This window comes from Prinia subflava, chromosome 10 (assembly GCF_021018805.1).
Source record: "Prinia subflava isolate CZ2003 ecotype Zambia chromosome 10, Cam_Psub_1.2, whole genome shotgun sequence".
In the NCBI taxonomy this organism is placed as follows: Eukaryota; Metazoa; Chordata; class Aves; order Passeriformes; family Cisticolidae; genus Prinia; species Prinia subflava.
This window is the reverse complement of record NC_086256.1, coordinates 17159232-17184315: the sequence shown is the minus strand read 5'-3', so window position 1 is coordinate 17184315 and position 25084 is coordinate 17159232. Positions and strand designations below refer to the sequence as shown.

The 25084-nt window shown below is 38.5% G+C and overlaps 1 protein-coding gene across 2 annotated transcripts in view; it reads right to left on the bottom strand.

The window, feature by feature from the left end:
• SLC44A3 (solute carrier family 44 member 3) overlaps window positions 1-25084 on the bottom strand; it is a 76490-nt gene that overhangs the window by 50826 nt on the left and 580 nt on the right. The gene's annotated exons all lie outside the window — the stretch shown is intronic.

The window sequence follows — 25084 nt, the reverse complement described above, 5'->3', positions numbered from 1 at the left end:
TGAGCATAATGAGGAAGTGCAGCTCACGGCAGCATTGCAGATGTGGGGCAGGCATGGAGGTGTGGGGCTTGGGGTTGAGGAGAGCCACCAGGATGGGCTGGAATTACAGAGAGTCCCCAGCAGGGCTACAGAAAAGCCATTCCCCAGCAGCACTCCTGCAGCACGGGTGCTGGCTGAGCTCTGGGCTCGAGGGGAGGCTGCCAGGCCCAGCAATGCTGCCAGGCCGGGGACAGGACAGGCACAGGCGCGGCTGGGGCGCGGCGAGAACACAGAACAGCAGAGCTGAGAGGCTACGGAATGTCGAAATGCACAGACCTTGGTTCTGTGCCCACAACAATAGAGAGGAAGGAGAAAGCAAGAGCTCACACTGAGCAAGCGGTGACATGCATGTCCCATGACCCTCCCTGGAAACACTTGGCAAAACATGGGTTGCTGTCTACAGCGATTTGTGTCAAGTGCCAATACATGTCTGAGGGGCCAAAAACTGTCCTCAGTGCACCACAGAGCAAGGCAGGAGACTGCAGCCTGATAATATGTTTTTCTTTGTGGCAAAGTTGATTGAACAACTTGTCATTCTTTCCTTTTCCCCTTTTCCATCTACTTAGCTGAAGGGTTGCTTTTAATATCTCATCTGCCATGGGACAAATTACATTTCTAAATTATTTTAAACTAAAGAACTGAAAGAGTTCATGGCATCATTATTATTGCTTTTATTACTGCTATGCCTTTTTTTTCTCCAAAATATGTCATCTCCCCAATTTAAAAAACAAACATGAGTTATATACTCCCTATGACAAGCTAAAATTTAGCATCTGAAATCCCCAGAGAAATTAAAGAATTGACTCCAACATCTGAAACTTGCTGAGTAATGCTATCCCTTAAAAAAATTCTACTCCGACTCTTACAAACCACATCCTTTATAAACAGACCTTACTACTCCATGTTGCATAATGTCTGTGGCAGTTGTGCTCGTTATCAGCTTTATTAGCACTTAATAATGATACAAATATTTTCCAGTACTTTTGCTTGTTATGTCTGTGTATGGTTATACTAAACGCTGTGTCAGAAATTGCTATGAATAGGACTGCTACATTCCTTAGCACTGAGCAGTAATCCTTCTTTGGAAAGAGGAGATGTAATCCTCAACTGAGCTTTTTGCCTTGTGTGGTGCATGCATATTTACACATACACATAGGTATGGGGCAAGTATATGTATATGTAGATATAGATTAGATATAGCTATAGCTATAGATGATACAGATACAGGTACAGATGTAGATATAGATATAGATGTAGATGAAGATATAGATATATGGTATAGATATAGATATATGGTATAGATACAGATTATAGAGACAGATATAGATAGATATAGATATATCTCAATACATACACACACTGCTCTATGCATGAGCCAAAATATGGTATTTCTGAATGTTACAGTTCATATGTCCTATAACCTGCATACAATACCTTACACATAAAGGATTGTACAACAAAACAGCATCAGAGACACATTTTAAAGTTTAATGCCTACTCCAAAGAAGACAGAAATAAACACCCAAAGAGTTACTTTTGTGTCATGGAAAACAAACCTTTATGCAGAATAATAACAGTGAAATCAAAAGGGAGAAGCTGCTCTCTATCTACCTCACTAAAAACATACCATATCTGAGTTCTGCATTCCTTGTGAACCTTAAATTCCTATTAAAGCTGATAAAGCACAGTAAAGTGAAAGTTGGGACTTTAAAATTCTATTCATACAGATTTGTGAATGAATATTGACATGACCACAGCAGTTATTTTAGGACACTAGAACAGAGAGATGATAGCATGTTTACCTCAGAAACAGATCTTACTGTAACAAAAAGAATTTGTACAATCAGTGATCTTCCAAGTCTTGTTTCTTTTGTTGGTTAAAAAGTTTCATGACTAAAGATGTCCAGAAACACGGTATGATGTGGAAGCTGTGGATCGTATACTATCTAGTACATGACCTCTAAACACACTGGAATGGGTTTATAAAAATGTGAACCTAATTTTCTAACATTTATCAAAAAATGCAGTGAAATCTCAAGTCTTAGCATATGAAACAGCAGTTAAATCTGGGATGTGTCCAGCTGTGACAATAAGAGAACACAGTTTTGTATGTTAATAGAGGAACTTTTGAAGTCATGTAATGTTTAGCCATTGTCTCTTATGTAAGAGAAACTTTCTTTAATCTCCCCATCAACATATATTTGTTGATTTCAATCCCTTTGCCAAAGGCTTTTCTCCACTGACCCAGAATTTTTGCTTATTATGCACATGACTTAATGCCACTTGCTTTGATGTGTCACTACAGTCAATCAAACAGTATTTCTATTTCATGGGACATTTTACACACTGTGAGAAAAGATCATGGCTCTCACACCTACATTTGAGCTGAGCTAATATGGAAATGGATATGACTTATCCTTACAGATACGTGTTTGTACATATAAAAAAAAGCATCATAGCTGTCAGCAGAGCTGACAAATAAAGCTTGCAGGTGTCTTTGACCAAGGCACTTCGCTCCCCATGACCCAGTTTCCTTATCTGAGAATGAAAGACAGACCACCTAGACTTCTACCTTCTTTTTATAGTGTTTTTCAGTTGAAAAAAAAGATAGTCTAATTACTTTGGTTTGCTTTCTCCAAAATTCCTTGAAATCTAAGAACAAATATATACACATGCTCCTTATTAGTGGTCTAGTAGTAGAGAAAGAATACTAAATACCTTTACATCTCAGCATTTCCTACTGTACACTACCACAGGGAGGAAGTCCTTTATGGAATATTATCAGTCATTACTACAGTGCTGAACTACTTGAAAATAATTAGTTTGGGTTTAGAGGCAGGGACAGCTAAAAACGTTAAAGTTGAAGATGATTTTAAATGCAGAGAAGGTATTTAACTGTATCTTTAAACTGTTGGAACCTACCAAGATTCTGAAGTCCTGCTTATCACTTTGTGAAAAGTGATTATTGTCCCCAAAGCATTTCTGACAGTCATATTTGCTTTTACTTGAGATAGAAATAACATAAGCACAGTATTTCTCAAAGAATTACAATGCCTTTGGTTTTGATGCTGGTCAGAAGTCATAAGTCTCTGATTTAGGCTGTTAAAGCCTTTTGTAGCATATGCAAATAAGGTATGAGATAGTACAACTAGCATGATACTAATATGGATTGGATTTGCACAGTCATGACCTCTTAAAATTGAGATTGCAATATTTCAAGTACTCTTTCCTAAGAAACTAAATTTTTAAACAATGTGGTTTAGTAATGATGGTATAAAATATGTGTCTGTTTGCCTAATGATGCAAACCATAAAGAATGCATGGCGTTTATTCTCTGGTAATTTCTGAGCATTATTTCAGGTAGTGTTTGAGACTATCTACATGCTAGACATTCTGGAGCCTGACTGCTTACGGGACGTCTGTCTTTATGCAGTATTGTGATAACCGGAACCATCCAGCACATTTTTGCCAACGAAAATGTCATAGATACAGAGAACTCTCAGCTTGGAGATTTGTTTTGAGAAGGTCTCGTCTTGTTGACTTTGAAGGCATGAATCTGTTTTTGTGGGCTTTTTGCACAGGGTTTGTTGGTGGGAATTATGTTGACTTCTCCTGTAATGGCATCTGTTAGGTATAAACAGTTGTCTACACATTCAGTCTACACTTTGTCAGCTTTGCTTATACAGTGGTTTAAAGATGAGTGTGTCTTTATAATTAAACTGTGTATCCATACTCCCTGAACACAAGCACAGCTATGCCTGCTCAGCCCATGCCTCCCACTGCACACCCCTCCCACCCTGCAGCAGTGTCAGCTGCCAGGCAGGGTGCCATGCTGTTTCACAATTTAATCTTTCCCACACAAGTGCCTTACCAGAAGGAAACGTTACCAAACCTGTCTTAAGCAATGCAGGTACCTAGAACACATCAGGCTCCCATCTCTCCTGGACTTGGGACTTGTTTTTCCTTTGGCAGAATAAAAATAGGCTATATACCAAAACAGGATTAGAGAGTGGTTTCATACATGTTCCCAAATAAATAAAGAAGAGATCTTTCTGTATAAATACTTTGCAACTTTTCCAATAGATTTTGTTTTGAAATTTTTTATTTCCAAATACTCTGGAAGAATCAGAAATTCAGTAATTAATGTCTTCCTGTAGGGTCTTGGAACAGATTGTTGGAGTGGGAGGCCTCTGGCAGGGTTCTAAGTACACAGGAATCACACATTAAGAGCAAAGTTCCTATGAGTTTGGAAAGATTTTCAGTCATATATATGAATTTTAAAAACATCTGTCTTCATTTATTTCCAGCATGTTTATTTAATCTGAGACAGATATCTGTTATTAGCTGCTTGGTGGGGCTTGGCTCCCTGAGGCAGTGTCATGCTCTCCACTGCTCGCTGTAGCGTTTTGAGTTTCTCAATGAAGAGATTTCAGAGTTCCTCATTAGAACAGAAACAGGCAAAACAGGACAGAATTGTTTTCTGCCGTAGAGTTTATCAGTCCACTTACCTATGTCCAAGTCTCTATTTGGATGGCATATTTTAAGAAATTGAAAAAAATATCACTGGATGCCAAACCCTTCCTATTTCAGAAGTTTCTGCTAGTGCACTTTCACCTCATTACTTGTCTGGTTTCTTTTTGCAATAAAGCTGCAATAAATCAGTGCATTCCTGGCAATGATTGGGTCCACCTAATTGTGGTTGGACCAGCTGGGTTTCTAAGAAACTAACAAGTGAAGTGCTGGCCCTATAGCCAGCAGAAGAAGGGATCAAATTGCTTTGTTCAGCTTTCTTTTATCCAAACAGTTACTGCATTAGGGGAATATCAGCGGAAACACATTCTGCCATAATAATTTATCTGTAATTAAGCTTTTGCTTTCACCAGTGTGGGAAAAGACATTTTGAACTGGCTTCAGTGCTGGCCCCTGAAGTCTGACTATTCGATGCAAGGGAGTCATTAGGGTTACTTTTTTTTTTAACTGGAATTTTGTGTGGTTGGGAATAGAGAAAATTAATCAAATGTCTCATCTGTGGCTTAAAATCTATGCCAAGAAAATGACTGGAAAGTTATTAAATTAAAATTCACAATCACAGAAATAAAATTTCTTTGTATCAAAAAAATCTGGTATTTGCTTTTTGGTAGTTGTACACTTTCAGTTCACAAATTTACCACTTTATTTTCAGAGATTAAAACACTACTATTTTTTAAAATTCAGAACCTTTCATTACTCAGTTCTCAAATCCTTTTTATTTCTTTGCTCCATGAATCTGGAAACGATTGATACAAAAGTGGGAGGCTATGGAAAAGGAAGAACATCTGACTCACACAATTAGAAATCATGGCCAAACCAGTCTGCAAGGAGGAGGTAGAATGTCCTGGGAAAATTGAAAACTATTTGTTGGAAACAAGAAATGCCAAGTGTGTTTAATGGGTTTGTGTGAATCTGTATTTGGTGTACTGCTCTAGATGTGTACTCACCTACACACACTTAAAATCAATGTGAGAGAAACCAACACAAGTAACAAGTGAATTAATAAAACCAATTAAAATAAATGCATACTTACTAAGGTCTGTTTTTGAAAGAATAGTTCAGATATTTATATATTAAATTATGTGTATATATGTAAATATTAATAAGATTGATAATTACATAAGTAAAATAAAAACTTTCTTTTGACTAAAAGCTCAAATGATGCAATCAGTTGTTTAATTTAATGTTTGTACTCAAAGACAACTGTATTTTGGAAAAAGAGGGATCCTTTTTTTGATATTTGGAACTGTTACAGTAAACTGCAGTTATGCCTGTGACTTGAGCCATTTATCATCAATTTTTCATTGTTAGATAATTTTTATAGCTTATTTGCCTTTATAGTATATATGTAAGACCTGTCTTTAACAAGAAAAAGTTTATATAGTGAAGTCCACTATTAAATGTGTTGACCTGAGGTTTCAAAAATGTTTCCTTCACACGTGAAAAGTTAAGTAAGTAGGACACTGTAACTGAGAATTTCAGCAGGGCAAATGGGACCTCTCCAAATGTGATGGAGTGGAGACGCTGATGGGACAGGAGCTGCACAGAAACACTGCCAAGTGCTGGCTAAGGTCCCAGTCCTCAGGGATGGCCACTGTCACCTGTAGCAGTAGCAGTGCAAGAGGTGCTGGATAGAGGGGCAGGCACTGAGGCTTATTCCCTCCTTATAAAATCCCAGACTGGCTAAGAAGATTATTTATTTTTTTATGCAGTCAGCTGAATCACTTCATTCTTTCTGATCTGACTAGCAATAAGGGCAGAAAGGTTTTCTGTTGGATCTGTGACAAACATTGCTTGGGCTGGGTTACCTGACTGCAGTGGAAAACATGAACAGCACAGCTGTGGGAACACAGGGATCCTTGAAGAGGTGGTAAAGGGGAAGGAGCAACAATGTATCTTTGAGACAGATCGTGGACCCACTAGAGGTTTGTATTTCAGCTACAAAAGGCAAAATATCTGATGAAAAATTACTTGAAAATGGTACTGGGCTACCAACTGAGAGCTGGGAGAGCGAAGCATCTTGTAGGGTGCAAACCTGATAGTTAACGTTTTTTGGCACAGTTTGGTTTAAGTTATCCTAAGTGTTGTCAGACAACATGAAGACTTACCAGTTTCAAGAGGAATATGGATGAAAACAGAGGTCTTTTTTTGTCTAGTGATCAGGACATGACAAAATCAGAGGCTGCCTCTTTGTGTGGCATCTCATTCTGTATTTCAGAGCCTAGGGGAGATCCACCCGATAATGCTGTTTGTCATGTCCATGTATGTGTGTTGGCTGCCACTGTGATGATGTTCATTTCTAGCCTATGCATAGAAAGATGAGTAAGGCATTAACTGGGACTAAGCAACTGTGGTACCCTTTAATATAGACCTAAGTCTGGGCTGCAGGGGCCTGGCTACTGAAAAGAGTCTTGGAACATTCAATGGAAAAATGCTGTTCTTCTGACCTTCCTCACTTGTTGATTATCCAGTACACAGCTGAAAACAGTGCTGAGACAGCAGATGTCTGTAGCCCAAAGAACCTGAGGGAGCAATAAAAAGCCTTGGAGTGCAGTGTAGTACCAAAGTCCTGGGGAAATATCATTGGAAGCAGACCATTCCTGCAAACCCTCTGTGACTGTGTGAGACTCTCTGGAATCCAGACAGATTTTGTCCAAGGTCAGAAAACCTTGTGTTTTGCACATGTTATTCAGCAGATGGTTCATTTGCTTCCTTTATTCTGAGGTTCCCTGGGGATGAAAATCCCTGACACAGTGGACAGGGAATTGAAAGTACCCAAAAAGAAACAATCTGTTCTTTGGGCTTTTCACCGTTTGAATGACTGTGTGGAAGGCAGCCCAGCAAAACACTGGAGTCCTTCTGGGAATATGATCAGAGGGTCTGTTTGTCCTTTTGTCTTTAGTAGTAAATGCAACATCCAGAGCTAATGTTTACTCAACATCCTGGATGGATGAAACACTAGAGGGGTCCAGGAAGGCATGGTATTATATAACCACAACGACACCAGCAAACAGCATGGATGCCAGAATTCCGAGATACTCACTGCATGTTCTAGGCCCCGACAGGTTCATTCTCCTGTTTAGAGACAGTCCTACTGTCTCTGTAGAAACTGATTTCCAGACAGGTGATACAACTTGATGGTCTCTAACAATTTCATGGGCAGAGCAGGGCTTTTGCAGAATGTGCAAACTGCCCAGGAGTCTCTACGTCAACTTGGCTAAATGGCGACTCAGGCATGAATAGACAAAACACATGAGGTAAAGCCTGAAGATTAAACTGCATTTCATCAAGAATTAAGATAAGCCCTCTTCAGGTCAGGTAAGATTTTCACTGGAATCTCCTGTTCTATTAAGCAACAAAGGAAATTTTTGGGATGGTTTCAATGAACATGAAACCATTACGTGATTTGCCCACAATGCGAAAGCAGAGAGTAACACTGCAGTGTAGACAAGGCCTGTATAGATGCACTTGCAAGACACAAAGCCAATTATAGAGCAATCTGGAGTTTACTCTGTAGGTGTGTACTTCTAAATGGTGTTCTTATTCCTGTTAGATTTTGCCTGCTAATTGGTGACTGACATAATTAATTCCTGCTTTACTATATGTGTGTGTAATGCAGTTAGTATAAACTCACTGAGAAAAACTTGTATGTAAAGCTTCCAAGAGATGCTTGTACTTTCTTTGCCACAGGTAAAATTTACTTAATTTTTGGTGTTTCTTAGCATTCTATTGCATTTTAATTTATTACTAAACAGTTTTGAATAGACTGTGGAGTTCAGTGGCACACTGTAAACTTATTCCAATGAATACATATATAATAGAACAGGGCTTTCTGACAGTATTTTGGTTGGAATAGTGCACACAGGCCAGAAACAGCAAAGGAATGCAACCCTGGCACCCCTTTCCTTCAGTATATTGCTTGCAGATGATGATGATTAGAGTAATAAAATCTTCACCATTTCATATGATAAGAAGGAAAGAAATACAGGTTTGTGTAAAATATCTGTGCAACAGAAATGTGCATACAGGAGATGTTAACTTCACCTAAGATGGCTGTCTATCTAATAGAGCTGCTTGGAGTTTCCAGAGGGCTTAGGGCAAAGATTGTAACATTTTCATTGCAAAACGTATTCCATAAAGTAATGCATTTCAACCCTTCAAAGGAAGAGCCTGAAAGCAAACTAATTTCTGCCCTTTTTTCCTTCCCCTTTGAGACACAGAATTATACTGATGCTAAAACACAAACTCCAGCTTATTCTAATCTGTTTCACAATATAAAAATTCAAGTGTTTTGCTCTAAAACCTGTCTAGCAGTTTAAATGGAACTGTTGAAAAGGAGTGAAATAAAGGTGTATCTTTTGCCAACAAGCTTTACTTTTTGTCTAAGTAGAATTTGAACTCCATCTATACCATCTAGAATTCAAGAGCAGGAAAAAAGAAATTAAGTGGAAAGATAACTTTCTTTCCCTCCTAGTTCTGAGGGCTAAGCATTGTCACTTGACAGATGTTCCTGCCATTTCTGTTGTACACCTAAAAGAACCAAAGAAAAACAGAATACCCAGAAGAAATAACAGGGAGTGCATGATGCTTTTATGATGGAGCAAACTAGAGTGCAGGGTTAGCTGTGGTTTTTCACCCCTATGAAAGCATGATCAGCTGAGAAGTTGAGTTCCAGGGACCAGGATATCCTTAGAACCACACCTGAGGAAGTTCACGCTTGGGAACTACAATCAGTAAGACATCCTTGGCAGTTCAGCAATCTCCAGTCCTGAAACAGATTGCAGATATTCTCCAGATATGAAGTTCTGAAAACCAAGGCCCCACAGCAGCAAGCGGAATGAGTTTGAAAAGAAGCAGACAAGGCTTCTAACAAGGTAATGCATGGCATCATGAGCCCTTTAAAATACATTCTTTTTCTTTGCCAATTACGCATTTAAATACATCACAGTTTAGTAGTGAAAATTTATCTGACAGAAAATTGTTGACCATTCCTATTATGGCTTTTTTATAAGGCCTCCATTCACAGTTGGAATCAACATTATTTCTTACATAATTTGTTCCACTTGGCCTTTCAAAGTAAGATGTAGCAGATCCAACTAAAACTAAAAAACTAAAGCAATAAAAAACCTAGTCAAATGAATTGAAAGGAATAGAAATTTTACATTCCATGTCTTCCTCTGGTGTTATGAAACCAAAATCATCATTTTTTTAGCCTCTATTGATCTCTAATAGGTTATCTCTAACAGACACACAGCAAGAGCTGCAACATCTATTGACTTTATGCTATAAATGCAAGGAATATACCTCTAATATTAATTTGTGCTCTATTTTAAGAGCGTATGTAAATTCACATGGTTCTAAACCTTTTCTAAAGAAGTAAGCCCCAGCCCTAAACTCTGTGCTACCAGATAGACAAAACATCCTATGTGGATAGCAATCTAATAACATAATGTTCATTTCTGGAACAAAGCCTCATGCAATTCTTAGGAAAGCAGCGCTTCTTTCTGGAAGGGATATGCATGACCTGATGGCTTACAGATGTGTACAAAAACTGCCTTTGGCCTCTCTCACAGAGCCCCAGATGGTCCCACATCATGAGATTCCTCTCACATATGAGTATTGCTGTCTATATGCTTACTCATTAGAGCTATAAATAGTCTAAATCCTACTTATTTTTTCATTTTAAATCAGCAACATTTATCAGCCACTTTCAGAGGGAGATCTTCCTCAAGGAATTAGCAACAACTTGAACACATGGCTGGTTCAAACAGCATTTGTTAAAACTTACAAAAATGCAAGTATATCAAGTAGTTTCCAAAAAAAATAAAATCTTGGATTTTCTGCCCTGCGCTCCCACAAAGGAATTTAGCTTTTAGTGGTTGGTGTGGGAGACAATGGTAGGAAGGAGAGGGTAACAATTTCTAGTCAAAGTTTCAGCCTTTGCCTAGTCTGTCTTCTTTTATAACTCACCACACGTATTCTTTATGGCAGAAATCTGTTAATAATTATAGTTCTGCAGAAAGCACTCTGGTTTCTATATCAGATTCCCATGGTTTCTGCTGGAAATGGTTCTTAAAACAGCAGAAAGGAGTCTCTCGTAACTCTGTGCTTACTGCATTATTCTCAGCATGTTGCCGATGATATCACATTTCTGTTACATTGTGTTTTTACCAGAAAGCCATGAAGAATGTCAAAAGACTATGAAGTGGTCAGGTCTAAAGCTCATTGAAGAAATAATTGGAAAAAGACTAATGTTAACTTCAGAGGTTTCCATTTCCAAACGATTCTTTTCACCCTCCAGTGCATGATTCCTCCCTCACTTTTCTGAAAAATGGTGAATTTGAAAGGGACTGAAACTTAAATTCCAGTCCCAAATTCTTCACATATTTTGGGGATGTACTAACTGAAGTCTGAATTGTGCAGCTGACCCCACACTAATGGCTGAATCAAGCACCTCAGTTACAGGCACCTCTAAGGTCATAAGTTATTTGTGCCTTTTAAAAAACTTGACCTATTTGATTGCCATACATATAATGCAGTGGGCGGAGGGAGGCGGGGGACGGGACGGGACAGGGAAGGTTACCTGTAAACTAAAAAGTTTAACTAATGGCTTGCCTGCAATTAAAAACAGAAAATCCAAGCCAGCAACATTTCAATTTTGTTTGACTAAACCAAACTTTGTCATTATGGAACGATACATTATTTGGTTTCAATTTGTTTAAATGAAGCCTTCAGGTTTAGAAAAATTCAGATATCTCTTCCTTCCTTCTTTTTTTAATTAAGAAAAAATATTTTCCTTTACAGGCAGCACAATAAAATATCCGAATATATTTTGCTAATGTTTAAACATCAGTTTGAATTTTCTGTATTGTTTTTGGTTTTGCTACAGATGAAACTAGTTAACTGATCTTCACAGTGACAAAGTAGCTCCATTTTTAGAGGACAATTTCTCTCAAATCCCTTTTAATTTCATACACATATCAAGCAGTAGCTCCTCTCCCATGACATTGCAGATTTGACTCACATGCTATGATGATGAGTGGGAAGCACTCTGCACACAGCTGTGTTCTGTGACACATGTTGGAACTGCTATGAAATGCCTTATAAGGTATTGCCCTGGCTTGGTCTTCAGAGTATTTTACTGAGATGGTTTTGCATGATTTGTACACAATAAAAAAGTTAAGTAATCCACAACCTGCAGATGTACGATGAGGAAAAGGCTTGCAGGGATTAAGTGACAGAGGGTTTTAAACATATAAACTAAAAGAACAGTTATCAGTAGTCTCCAGTGACGTGACTTAATTTATTTTTTTATGAGAGATTCTTGAGCCTTTATCTTTTCACTTAATGAGAATAATAAAGATTTTAGAGAATAAACAGAGTCATAGGTTCAGCCCTGAGGAGACTGAGAGGAGACAGCATTGCAGTCTTCAAGATCCTCATGAGGGGAAGCAGAGGGGCAGACACTGCCCTCTGTTCACTCTCTTGACCAGTGACAGAACCCCAGGCATTGGCTTGAAGTTGTGTCAGGGGAGGTTTAGGTTGGATATTAGGTAAAGGTTCTTCCCCCAGAGGGTGTCTGGGCACTGGAACAGCTCCCCAGGGCAGTGGTCACAGCACCAGCCTGGCAGAGTTCAAGAAGCATTTGGACAATGCTCCCAGGCACAGGGTGTGACTCTTGGGGAGTCCTGCACAGGGCCAGGAGTTGGACTCGATGGTTGTAATGGGTCTCTTCCAAATGAGCATATTCTGGGATTCTATGAAATCTTCATTCCACTTTCTGCTTCATATTATAGTCAGAGTCTGCATAATCCAGGTAAAAATACCCTTCAAACTGGGGAATGACCCCCATTTGAAGAAGCACAAATGCATGGCTTATAGATTTTAGCTGTATGTAATAGTAACTATGGATACAATGCAGAAGGTAAAAATAACTACTTTCACAAAGTCCCTCCTGTACCTCCTAATGTATACTATACCAGTCATGTTGTTTTAGGATACTTTGACTATACTCTTTATAAGTATATTTTTTAGTTCTTCTGAAGAGCTGCTTCATTCAGTCTATGGTGTGAAATATTGAAAGATCATGGTAGTATCTCATTGTAAATAACTGGTGGATAGCTAAAAATATCTTTACCTATACCATACATACATAGGTTCATCTGATCATAAACCATCTCTCTCTATATAATTTCTACCTTTTTTTTCCAAAATGCCTGATTATCCCAGTGAACACCAAGACCTCAGCATGGTGCCTTCACACTAGCTGTAAAAAGATGCCTCAGCCATAAAGAGCTGTATAGATGGGACACTGTGGAGGAAGGAGACACTAGCTCCACAGGAATATATAGGAACATGAGACACAGGACAATGGTGGCCTTGTTTTTTGGACTTGGTATAGCTTATGTGGAACACACAAATATGCCAGAGTTCACAAATCCCCTTCAACGCTTAACAAATGTTCAGATTTACACTCTGAATACTCTTGTCCTTTTGCTGATTACGGCTTTGCAGCTGGACCTCTGTTCATCTTCTCCTCTCTAGTCTCGGGGTTCTAGGATCATTCCCTCTGCCCTCCAGTCTCTCTTGTCCATTCCATTCAGTATTTCTTCTCCTTTACTCTCTCCCTTTTTGAGTACTTCCCCTCTTAGTAGAATTTCATCCCTACTCCTAAGCACTCATGAGCTACCTCTCTCTTCCCCCAATAGTCCTTGATTTCTCCCACTTTTTAAACCCACTCCATTTCTCTCTTAATAGGAATCTATACAGAGCTGCTTCTAGAATCGCTTGATTGCAACTACCAGAAAAACTTGTACTTCAAATACTTTCAGATTTAGTGCTGCAGTCCAAAGACCTCATACCTATTTTTCAGTTGCCTTCAGTGCTCTTGTTAAGAACAAGCCTAGCAAACATTTATCAAAAAAACCAAACACCAATATAGTAGTTGCACACAACTATCATTTCCAATAAAAAAGCTAGCAGACACACCCTCTGGTAAATGAGACAGTCCTGACAAGGAATTTGAAAAGCAGAAAATTACCCTTCATGTGACAGCACCTTAATGTGAAAAAAAATCCCATATCTGTGACAGTTTTAACAGTTCAGCACTTTCTCACTGCCAGCACTTTTTATGTTGCCAGGACACCCCTTGTCCTCTACTGTTGGCTTTAAAGCATTTTAATCCTAAAATTTTAAATGCTAAATTAGAAAAGAAAATCATATCTTCATCAAGAGTACCATTTGTTTCAGTAAACAAGATAATGAGAATGTTATTATAGCATCTGAGATGGAAAGTCACTGAGGATGAGGATGCCAGGGAGCCTAAATGGCCCAGTGGGGTCAGTCTTAACATCTCCTGACTTTATTTATTTCCTTGCTGTTGATCCAAATTATATCCTCTATACCAGTTCTACTTTTGATCAGCCACTTCCCATCAGCATCAAAGCTGAACTTCACAGAAGAGGCATGTAACTTAAAGCTGCAGTTCAAACCCTTGTGTTAAAGGATCCAACTGTGCAGTCCTCTGTTTGTTCAGATGTGCTTTTCTTCTTAGCTGCTAGCTCATTTCCCCAGATACAATGAAATATCCAAGTTGCCCAATAAGTCCTCTGATATAATGTTATTTTATGGAAGCTTGTATAAGAAAAGCCAGCAGTTTCTAACCTTTCAGGCTGACTAATTTCCAGTCCCTTTCTTTTTTGGCAGGGGTGTTAGTCATTGCTCCTCACTGTTCTATTCAGGGGTGTTGCCAAGCTAGTTTATAGTAATGCCATATTTTGGAAGACAGCTGTATAGGTCCCAGATCACTCTTCATGCCATAATGTTTTTGCAAAGAAGGCTCCATTATTCCCATTCCAGCCATGCCTAGAAACAGGTGCATGCAAAATCAGATTTTTCCCCTTAACACTGGGGTATCTGCTGGCCATGCTTATGATCTACATTCAATGCCAAAAAGCTACAAGTGCTTCCAGGGCAGTAACATCCGAATTCTGGGTTCACTTAAGGAGAGGCATATCGAGCATTCTGTAAAACAAGTCCTGTGACCAGATGAGGAACAGCTGCCTGTTTGCCTGGGAAAGGGGAGCACTTCATCCTGACAGCAACCGGGCACGCTCAGAGTGGAAAAGCTGCTGCGGTACAGCCTGGGGCAGCGAGAGGGAGACAAAGTGAGACACGGTATGGACCAGGAGACTCCTGTGAGAAGGGGATCCAGCTGCTGCAGGGAGCAGCTCCAGTATGAGCCATGATGGGTAGAAGGCAGCTTCAATAATGGGAGGTAGGAGCAGACCTGTTCAGTTGGTTCTGCAGACCAGATATCCACAATGGTTTTACAGAGAAGTTCTAGAGTAGTCCTGTGACCAAAAAGCCCAGCTATAGTTGGGCACATACAGACTGTCCAGGAGCAAAACACAGCAGAATGGTGTTTTCTATTATTGCAGATTTACATTTTTCTGTTTTATTATTTGTGTAGCTAATGATATACAATTCTAATGATGTACAACCTATCTTAAAGGAAAAGGCAGATGTGGCATGGAAGGGCCTCTGGTACTCCTCACATTTCTGACTAGCACAGCTCAATATTGTGCTTTCCTATTTTCTATACCCCTGAGGACATTACTGAAAAGATAAGACCACAGACTGTAGGAGTAAAAGTGGATTTCTCAATCACCTGAAGAACAGCCATCTTGTCCTTCCCTTAATGAACCAGTATCCCAGGAAATCTGAGCTGATGCATATATAACAATATTCAAGATAATTCCATTGTATTACTAAACTTACAAACATGAAGAAATTGTTTTTAGTATTAATAATAAATTCCAGACCTTTTTTTGTGCAGTCAGCCTCTTGCCATTCATTTTGTGATGCAATGATAAAAGAAGGAAATGATAAATAGAAATTCTGGCACTAAAAGACAAGCTCACAGCAGGATGAAAAGGAAGTATCTCTACATAGTGATCATTGAAGAAGTGTGTTACAGGAAAGCAGTGTCAAAAATCTTCTCCATGAATTCATATCTGAGGATAAGAAAGTTTTCACCTTATATTCTTTCTAACAGCACAAGATGTGAACTAGTTTATTTAATCAGAAAATTGCAAATGCATTTTATAAAAATTTTGAAATCAGTGTGTATTTATCTGATTTTATTTTTACAGTGAAGCAACTTTGTTTCCTTTACTATGGCTTTTTTTTAGATCTTGATCACTGTTGAAGAACGGAGAAGCAAACTGAACTTCAGTTTAAAAGCCTTTGTCATCAGTAATAGCAGACTTCATCAGCTGGACTGTTAACACCCAGATTTTGTTTCCTCCTAACACTGTGTCAGTTCTGAGCCTTGTTGCCCTTGCACAGCCAATTTGATCACAGGAATACAAAAATTGATAGTTTGGGGGTTTTGTTGGAGTTGGTTCTTTTTTTTTTTCTTGTCATTGCACAGGCTATAGGAGGGAAAAAATAATTCCATATATTTCTGCTTACTCTAATGAAGCACCCTTGACCCTAGGAGAGATGTACTAGCACAATAACAATTAAAGCCACAATAAATATTTTCAGCAGAAATTAAGTCATTGGAAGATCTTATTCATTGTGAACAGGACATATTGTGATACATTCCCTCCAGAGATTTTCAGCAGTGGAGTTACACAAAGATTTAATGTGGCCAAGGACAAGAAACTTGATCATGCCAAGAGAAGTGCCATTTACTGTGTTAATACATACATCAGTCATCAGCACAGGAACATGATACAGCAAACAACTTCAAATGCAGCTAGACTGTATAATCCCTTGAAAAATGAAATTATGTGAGCTCATCTGTAAACTAAACCCATCAGAGGTCAAGGAGTGTTCCACAGAAGCAGTTATGCAAAAGGAATAAACTCTACCCACCTATGAGCAGGCACAGAAATATGCACTGGGACATTTCCCAATGTGTAGGGGGAAAACGAGCAGAAGGAAGGCAGAAAAGCATTATCAGGCCTTAAGCTCTACTTAAGGATGGTGCAAAGAAAAGATTTCCAATGACTTGTCCTTCCTCTTGGTTGGTGAGGTTCAGATTGCCCGAGATTGAACAAATGACCCTCATTTAGAGAAGAGTGAAACTATGAGGACAAAGAGGTACTGATAAAGCCTATAGCTTTATGGGCTTTACCACAGGAGACAGCTGGGATGCCATAGGGCATTACAGCTCTAAGTCACTAACTTGTTGAGCCTTATTAGCTCAGGACTAAGCCTTTCACACTTAGTCTTCCTGATTAAAATAGACTAACTACTAAATTACATTTCCAAGATCCCAGTATGTGTCATGAAGCTTGCAACCACATAAGTTGTTTTTACAATCTGCCTCTCTATAACATTTTGAGTGATTTGCCCATAAACAGCGAAGCCTTGTTATTTGTACATGGCACCTTTGCCCAAACAACACAAGTTTCATTATGTGCATAGAGAAGATGCAAAGATTCATGATCAGATTTTTTTTCATTTATCTGAGATTAGCTGACATGAGAGATGTCACTAAAGCTGTTTCTGTGAAGCAAGCAGCGTGGACCAGTCCTAGAGGTTTTAAACTTGCAGCTTAAGGAAGTATCTGAGTAATAGCATCTGCCTCATTAAGATATTTTGCCATTGTGAATAATCTTAAGTGTTACAAATCCCATAGTAATATTTAATGTTCTGTTTTGCAATGGCTGTTTAAAAATTGCATCTTATTACTGATTTTTAGTTTATCTAGCTTTAATTTTCAAGCACTATCTGGCATCATAAGTATGTCTGTGACTTAAGAGTCACTTTTTCTGCAGGCAGTTTCTGTTAGGTTAGCAGCAGTGGTTTGTTGTTCTTCACATCAATAAGTAAACAGCTAGAACTAAGTTATTATCAATTAAAGTTATTATCAAAGGAAGGCATAATTTTCTATTAATTTTTTTCTGTTATTATACTTATTATTTTTGTTATTACACTAAAAAGAAACAGTTAAACTCTCCATTTATTGCTTATTGTTTCTAAAAGTGACATTGGATAGTGACTAAAAACAATTGGGATAATTGAGTAATTAGAGAAAGTAAAACAATAGGGAGAGATCATAATTTTTCTGATTCCATGACTCAAATCAGTTCATCTGTCTAGCCAGGAAAGAGACTGAAAGTATTACAAAACATAATGCTTTGTTCTTTTTCCTTTTTTTCTTCAGCTGGAAGGAAGGACTACAGTTATTTCTCTTGTAATCACCAGCATTATTTGTGCCTCTAGTGCAGCACTGAAATGTTTTACGTGTATGGTGGTACCATGCTCTGATCTATGGGGAGTCAACTCTAAGAGCTAAGCTAGTAGAAAACGACTATTTTATACTATTAATTTTCTGGCAGTTTATCTGTCAAAATCTTACACCAGATGTTTATGTCAAAACATATAAGTAGATAGGGCTGTGGCAAAACTAAATTAACTTGGCTGAAGTCATTCTGGAGCTGCAGTTTCACTGTAGGATTGATCAGAGTCTAACATCTGCAAATGAAGGCATCTCCTATGAAACTATTTACTCTGTACAACAAGAATGCCCTTGCAGATGACAATGATTCAGCAAGGTTCTTTCCAGCAAGACAAAGCCAGCAAACAGCTAGAGATGTGTGAGTTAACTCTAACCTTGCTTCTTGGTGTACTTGTAGCAGTGATTTTATAGAAACTAAAGAAATACAGCATATTGAGAAAGTTCAAAACTTTGGAATAAAACTAGGTCAAAATTACTCTTGTGGCCTCAGGGGTGAAAAGCAACATTCAGCTTTGCAGTGGCAGAAGATTCCAAGAATGAATTGGTGAGGAGCTAGCCAAGTCTGAACAGTCTTGGTGTAGTAAATGGGGTCTTTGGGACATGCTAGGGGTTGTCAGAGGGATGACAAAGGTTGACAGAGCTTCTCCAGGAGAAGGAGGTTCAGATGTTGCCTTAGACACACAGTGAACTGTGTAACTGTGGAGGTGGCTGTGGTCGTGTGACTGAATAGGGATTCCCACCTCTACCTGCTGCTTCCTTGCATTTTCCTCATCCTCTTCCTCCTCTCCAGACCTCAGTACAGGACCATCCTCCTGACCAGTGCGTTGTCTTACCCTCCCCCCTCATCTGGCCCCTCTCGCACTTCACTCCTTGGTGCCCCATGTCTGGCTCAGCTCTGCTGCATTTCCTCCTCTGTCTCCTTCCACCACTAACAGCATGTGAGACACCAAGGGAAGCAAGAGACTCTTCCAGCAGCATTAAAGCTTGGGATGACATTAAAAATGGCTCTGCATGCAACGTACAGTGTAACCAGCTCAGAGAGGGGTCATACAACTCCAGCAGAACAGGAGGCACTGTGCAGGCCCTGGGATCCCTCTTGTGCCTTCTCAAAACCCCTTACTGGGCTCTCCTGCTCCCTTTCAGAGGCCTCCTGTCCTCATGTGCCACATGTCAACAGCTGCTCATCCCAGTCAAAGATCCAGGGATGGAAAACAGAACAGGGGCAATTGGGTTTAGAGCTCTTTTGTTTACAGCATTCTGTTCTAGTTCCTAAAAGCTCTGAGTGCCTGGGCCAAGGGAATTCTTGCAGCCCAAAAGAGCCTTTCTAAGCTTCACAGAGAGATGATAGCCTCAACAAAAATTACAGAAAAACCAAAACCAAGCTTGGCTGGCATTGGCTTTTTACTGACCCAGTTTGGATTGATTTCTGCCCAAACCATCCACTAAAGAAAATATCATAAAATCTTTCTGCACAGAATTTGTATGTCATGTCAGACTGGGCTTTGACCCAAACTAAATAAAATACTCTGTACACAGTGTTTGTACATCACACATCCCTTAAGCTAGAACATTTATAGAATAAGTAGTGGAAGGTGACAAGTACTTAACATAATTAGTTTTTAACGTCTCCATTTAATACCCATCTGTTCACTCATAGGTAAATAGACTCATCTCTTTTAGTAAAACTCTCAGTGTTTTGATTTAAACATTTTTTACTGTTTTTCCTTATATGTTTATATTATGCATTATGTTAATATATGATACCTTATGTATTAGCAGAAGTAATTACAAGTGTTGGAGACAGCTGGAAGGTCTAAAGAGAAATAATGGCCAATGTTTTAATAATAAGAACTTGAGAGGACTACACAACTACAGACCCATTTTAAAATTCTAGAGACATTTTAAATTTAAAATATTGAATTAAATTTTCAACTCATGTGAAGTTGTATAAGTGCAGAATATAATGGAACTACCATGAATTTATTTCATCTGAGGATCAAGATGATAATGATATGGGGAAATAACCATCTGTGAATTTAGATTTTATGTTATTTTTGACTCTGGTGATGTTTTGAAATTGGGTAAATCAAAAAAAAATTAAAATTACAAAATCTTGAAAAATCTTTGCATGCTTTGCTTGTACGTGACAGCATACTGCAAGAAAGTATTTAAATGAAGACATGTTTGTAATTTCTGAAAAATTGTGCAATCTTCCGCATTTAGAAAGCCATGTGTCAAACTGACACTTCCTCTGGTTGGAGATGTGACTTCAATGATCTGGCCATCCCTATGACATCATTTTCAGGAGTGACCACTACAGGAAAGCCAATTATTCTCTTCAGCTTGGTCTTGGAAAGTTAACCCCAGAGGAAGCACTCTCAGTGCTCACAGGCAGGACATCACTGCCTTTGTATAATGTTTGCAGTTTCACCATTTACACTTCACCTAAGAATCTATTTTCTAATTCTAAACAAAGAAATCTGAGGATCAGCATATTCCTTCAGCAATATTACTACTTTCAAATGGAAAGATCATAAAGTTGGTATGTTTATTTGTTTAGAAAATAACTTCTAAGGCCTCAGATTTTTTAATTAGAGGAAAAATTGGTCAGTATTACGGGCATACTAACCTCTCTCAACAAGCCTCCTCCTCCTCGTATCAGCAGAGTTTCAAAAAAGATATCTTGACATTTTTAATTTAAATATTTGAACAGCTTTCTCTCTTTGCCACATTAGGTGACTAAAATAACATTGTCCAGTGTAAGCTGCAGGGTCACAGGTTCAGTAGCTGAGGAGATTTTTGTGAAGTTGCTAAATCCCCTGGTTTTGTTTCCTCTACTCCAAGCCCACTGTGCTCATTAGACAGTGGCTGCGTGTGACCTGCCATGCTTAACCCCGGTCCACATAGCACACGTAGTCATATCCATGGCCCCATTTCTTTTTCACTTCACTTTTTAGTACTATCCCTCTTTCTTAGTATATTCAAAGACTGAGGAATCAGTGACTTTGTCTTCTGTGTCTCTCCTTATCATTAGACAATGAAGCATACCAGTTATTCACCACTTACAGTAGAGTACAAGTGCCCTTACAGCAGAGTGCATCTTGCAGCAAGTCTACCAAAGATGCTTGAAAAACAATCTCAGTATTTTCATAGCAGTAACTATAATCTGCTGACAGCATTAGTAAAGAAATCTCCCAGCATGTGTTCCTCACTGCCTGAAATGAAGAACTTCCGAGTTAAACCAATTTCCCTGCAATAGGACCACGCTCACTGTGTCACGTCATCAGAAGCAAAGCAAGAGCTGTTTTCCATGCAAACTTCCTGAAACTTTGTGCAGTTTTTCTCTTTCCCTCATTTCTGAAGTTATGTAATTTTCACAGTGATGGCAGATTGCAAACTGCAGATTCTAAGACTAAAGATCTAGTCTGTTTTAGTTTCAAATGCTTTCATGTTATGTTCTGTCTGCTCTTCAAGTAATTTCTATGGACATTCCACAGAATACCAAAGAGAGAAAGAATAAACTCTTCTCTAAGACAAATGCAACTCTAGCAATATAGTGATAGCATCTTTTTCTATCTTACCTAAATAAGTTCCTTCTTGGCTGTAGCTACAATTCAGCTATTTCATAAAGACAGATGTATTTGAATTTTGACACTGAAAACTTCAGACCAAACTTCTGAATTTTTATCACACTTGTTCCTGTATGCCTTACACATCTAGCCAAGTTTGTGGATTTGCACACGAAGAATAGCAATCATAACTCACTCCTGGTCTGCCCTGCCTTATATTACAAAGTCAATATTACAGCACCAACCAGTGGATTGAACAGATGGGTGTATTTAGATTAGTTCGCATTCAACTTAACCCTAAATTATGAGGCTTCTTTCATCTTCCTGTTTAATGATTAAAATTAAGTTGGGCTGCTCTGGAGCGCAGAGCACAGGTGTGTTCTATCTCCACTGACTGAAAAGGGGCTGAGGTGAAAGTCCTAATCTCAATACTTAAAGTTAAAAGTATGAAGACAAACCATGTGAATATTCTCTTATCCTCATGACTGTGGTACACCCAGTATTGTTACTCACATCCATCCTGATCCACTTCATTTGAAACACATATTCATTCTTCATTTTTCATTCAAAGTAACCACTGTATTTCAACAGCAATTGAAGATACTCAAATCAGATTGAAAAGAGTCAAAGAGTTTTATACATTCTGTATGTTGTTGTTACCTTGTCAGAAACACTGGCCTTTAACTCCAGAAATGTTGTTCCAGGTTCAGGTAATGTATAGTAAGCAAGGTAAAAAAAAAGTTATGACAAAACAATCTAATATACCTTACCTCTTTTTAACAGTTTTAGCAAATCTATTGGTTTTCACTATAGTTTCACTATGCCTACATAAGATGGTAAATTGACAAGTACTAGTCATTAAGTCCTACTTTAATCTTTTGTAAGGTTTTACAGTAGACAGAAAAAATGTAAAAAAACCCACTGTAAAAATAAACAAACAAACAAAACCACCAACAGACATTTAATTAATCCTGCCCCACCAAATGCCCAGTCTTTTGGCATAAAAGAGGGCCTTATTGGAAACAAACCATAGGATGAAAAAGCCCTAGGATATTCACTAATCCCAGAATAGCAAGCAGACTCTAAGGCTCTCAGACTGTTCCAGTCTGGATGAGATACATGTAACTCTGTGATGTATGAGAAGAGTTATTTCCAACAGAGAATTATTAGTGGCTTTGTGCAAGTTATCAACCACATTAAAGACAAGAAGCCTGAAGTTCCACAAGTGCTAAAAGGAGCTAACAGTTTGACCAGGAGATCAGAGATCCCAGCTGACAGCAAAACCTCAGAGAGCTCACCTAGTTTAAAAGTAACACATGCAAACTCCCAAACTATGATCTCTGTGCCATGTGCACAGAGACAGAACAAGGACAAGCTTAAAAAAGGCAATTCAGGTTAAAACCAAATTTGAGTACAAGAACCAATGAGTACAAGGTGACTATCAGTACTCTTAGGCTGATTCTCAAAGTAATTAAGTAACTATTAGTCACATTTTAGAAGAGTCCTATAGTGAGAAAAAAAACCCAAAAACAAAACCAACCCAAATCCAAACTAAATATTCCTCAAATAATTAAGCACTTTATGAAAGATTAGATGATACGGTATCTGCAATAGTCTCAAATTCACACAGCTCTGTGTTCCAACTTTCCTTTGATAATCATCCCAGTATAGTAACATTGTATAACAGCATATTCATCATGAGCTTATAGTCATAGCAAGTATACTTACTGCTGCCTTTTGTCAATGCTTTTAGGGAAAGTATACATAGGATTAAAATGATACAAATCAAGGGAAAAGTGGCACTGTAACAAAATCTCATTTGTTAGACTTCCAGTATGTGCCTTTAAAGTGTTACCATTAGTAAACTTAAGTGGCTATGATCACAATTAGGCTATGTGAAGCTGAAAGGTAATTAATGTGCTGCAGACAAAGGCAACATTAGGAATCAAATCAACAGCAGATTACATTAAGTCCTTTCTTGTTACAATTAGTCTAGTCAAGTTTTGAATTGCTGCCAGAAAGCCTATTTCAGGACAAGTTCCTATTAACTCCTTTTTACCTGTGTTAGTCGTAATTCCAGTGCTTCAGCAGTCATTGAATTCATTAGTTTTCTCTTTAACTCTTTTTCTGTCTTTATCAGGCTCTCTCAAGTTCTCCAAGGAGAGGTGAGATACATAGAAACTACATTTTTTTACTTGCTACTTGATTTTATTTGGTGTGTAAGCAGGCGTGACTGCTTATGTTTACATACCACGAGGAAGGTAACTAAATAGTATCTGCTGTTGTTAATCTGAGTTACCAATACTGTAGATTATGTATAAGAAAACCAATTAAAAGAAAGGCTTTTAAAGTCACAATATGGCTGTATCTCCTACTCCCACCCTCATCTCAGTGGAAAAATCATTCTGAGGAAGGGCACACAAATGACCAGCTATAGCAATTGCAATGCATACAAGAAAAAATAAATAACGAGAGAGAAAATGATACCACTGGCTTTGGAGATCAATGCCAAAGCAAGCAACAAAACACATAACTCTGAAGAAAGAGAGACAAATACATGCTGAGAGAGCTGCATGATAAACAAATCACCAGGAAATAAAATCTAAAAGGAACCTAAGTTAGCAAACTGCAGCCAGGCATTTTGGGCTAGACTGTACAGTTTACATAGAGGCCTGTGTTGAGGGTGAGACTTAGTTGCATTTTATCAAGCAACTGTCCCCATCAGTTGCATAGTCTTTTTGAGGCTCTGAAACTCACTCTTACTTCTCATCCTGTCCCCCAAGGTGAGGGAAGCTGGGGTACTTGGATTTGACAAGCCTTAGTCTGTCTGGAGTACTTTACTATTTGTTCACTGGAAAAAAAAATGTTCTTCAGTCCTATACTTCAGTTTGCGACATGCCCTTGTGTGAGTCATGAAGCAAGGCTGGATACACTCGCTCCATGGACCCACCCATACTTATCTCTGGAGTGTCTGCTGCAGTTCTACTGAAGGGCACAGTAGTACCTCTGAACAGATGCAGAAGCAAACACACATCATTAGGCAATAAATGCTACCTTGATCACTTTCCTTATTAGTGCCAAGAGCTTTAATCTCCTCAGTGGAATGTGAGTATTTATTACAACAGTACACACCCAGAAGTGTCTCACTGGAGTTATGAATCCCAATCAGCATTACATTAAGTAAATACGATTTCTCTATCTTACTAAGATGAAACATTTCCTATTGGTCTATTTGTCTTGCTGTGTAGTGAGACACAATCTCATTGTTTTGCCATACTGTTTTAGAATTTTATCTCAGGTGATCACAAATTCCTTGGGCTTCAGCCTACTTTGATCACATGGGTCAACTGGCTATGTCTTCCTACAAATACACAATTTCTGTTAGAGTGATGAAAACTTTTGTTTTCAATTTTATCAGCATGCCAAGACTGGAACTACAAATGTCACTCAGGAAGGAAATGACCCTAGATAACATTTAGATTTATCAGAAGTAATAAAAACTAACACCTTATAACTGCAGTATTGGCTGAAGCTATTTCCTAATAGCTATTTCCATTGAATTTAAGTTTGTGCCATTTTACTCAGGGAAGCAAGGAAACTTGTACTGACATGACTGAGCCCTAACATTTTAACTGTAAATTAAGGGTGAGGAGAGTGCTAGTGGATATTATAAGATAGGAATTCTTTACCA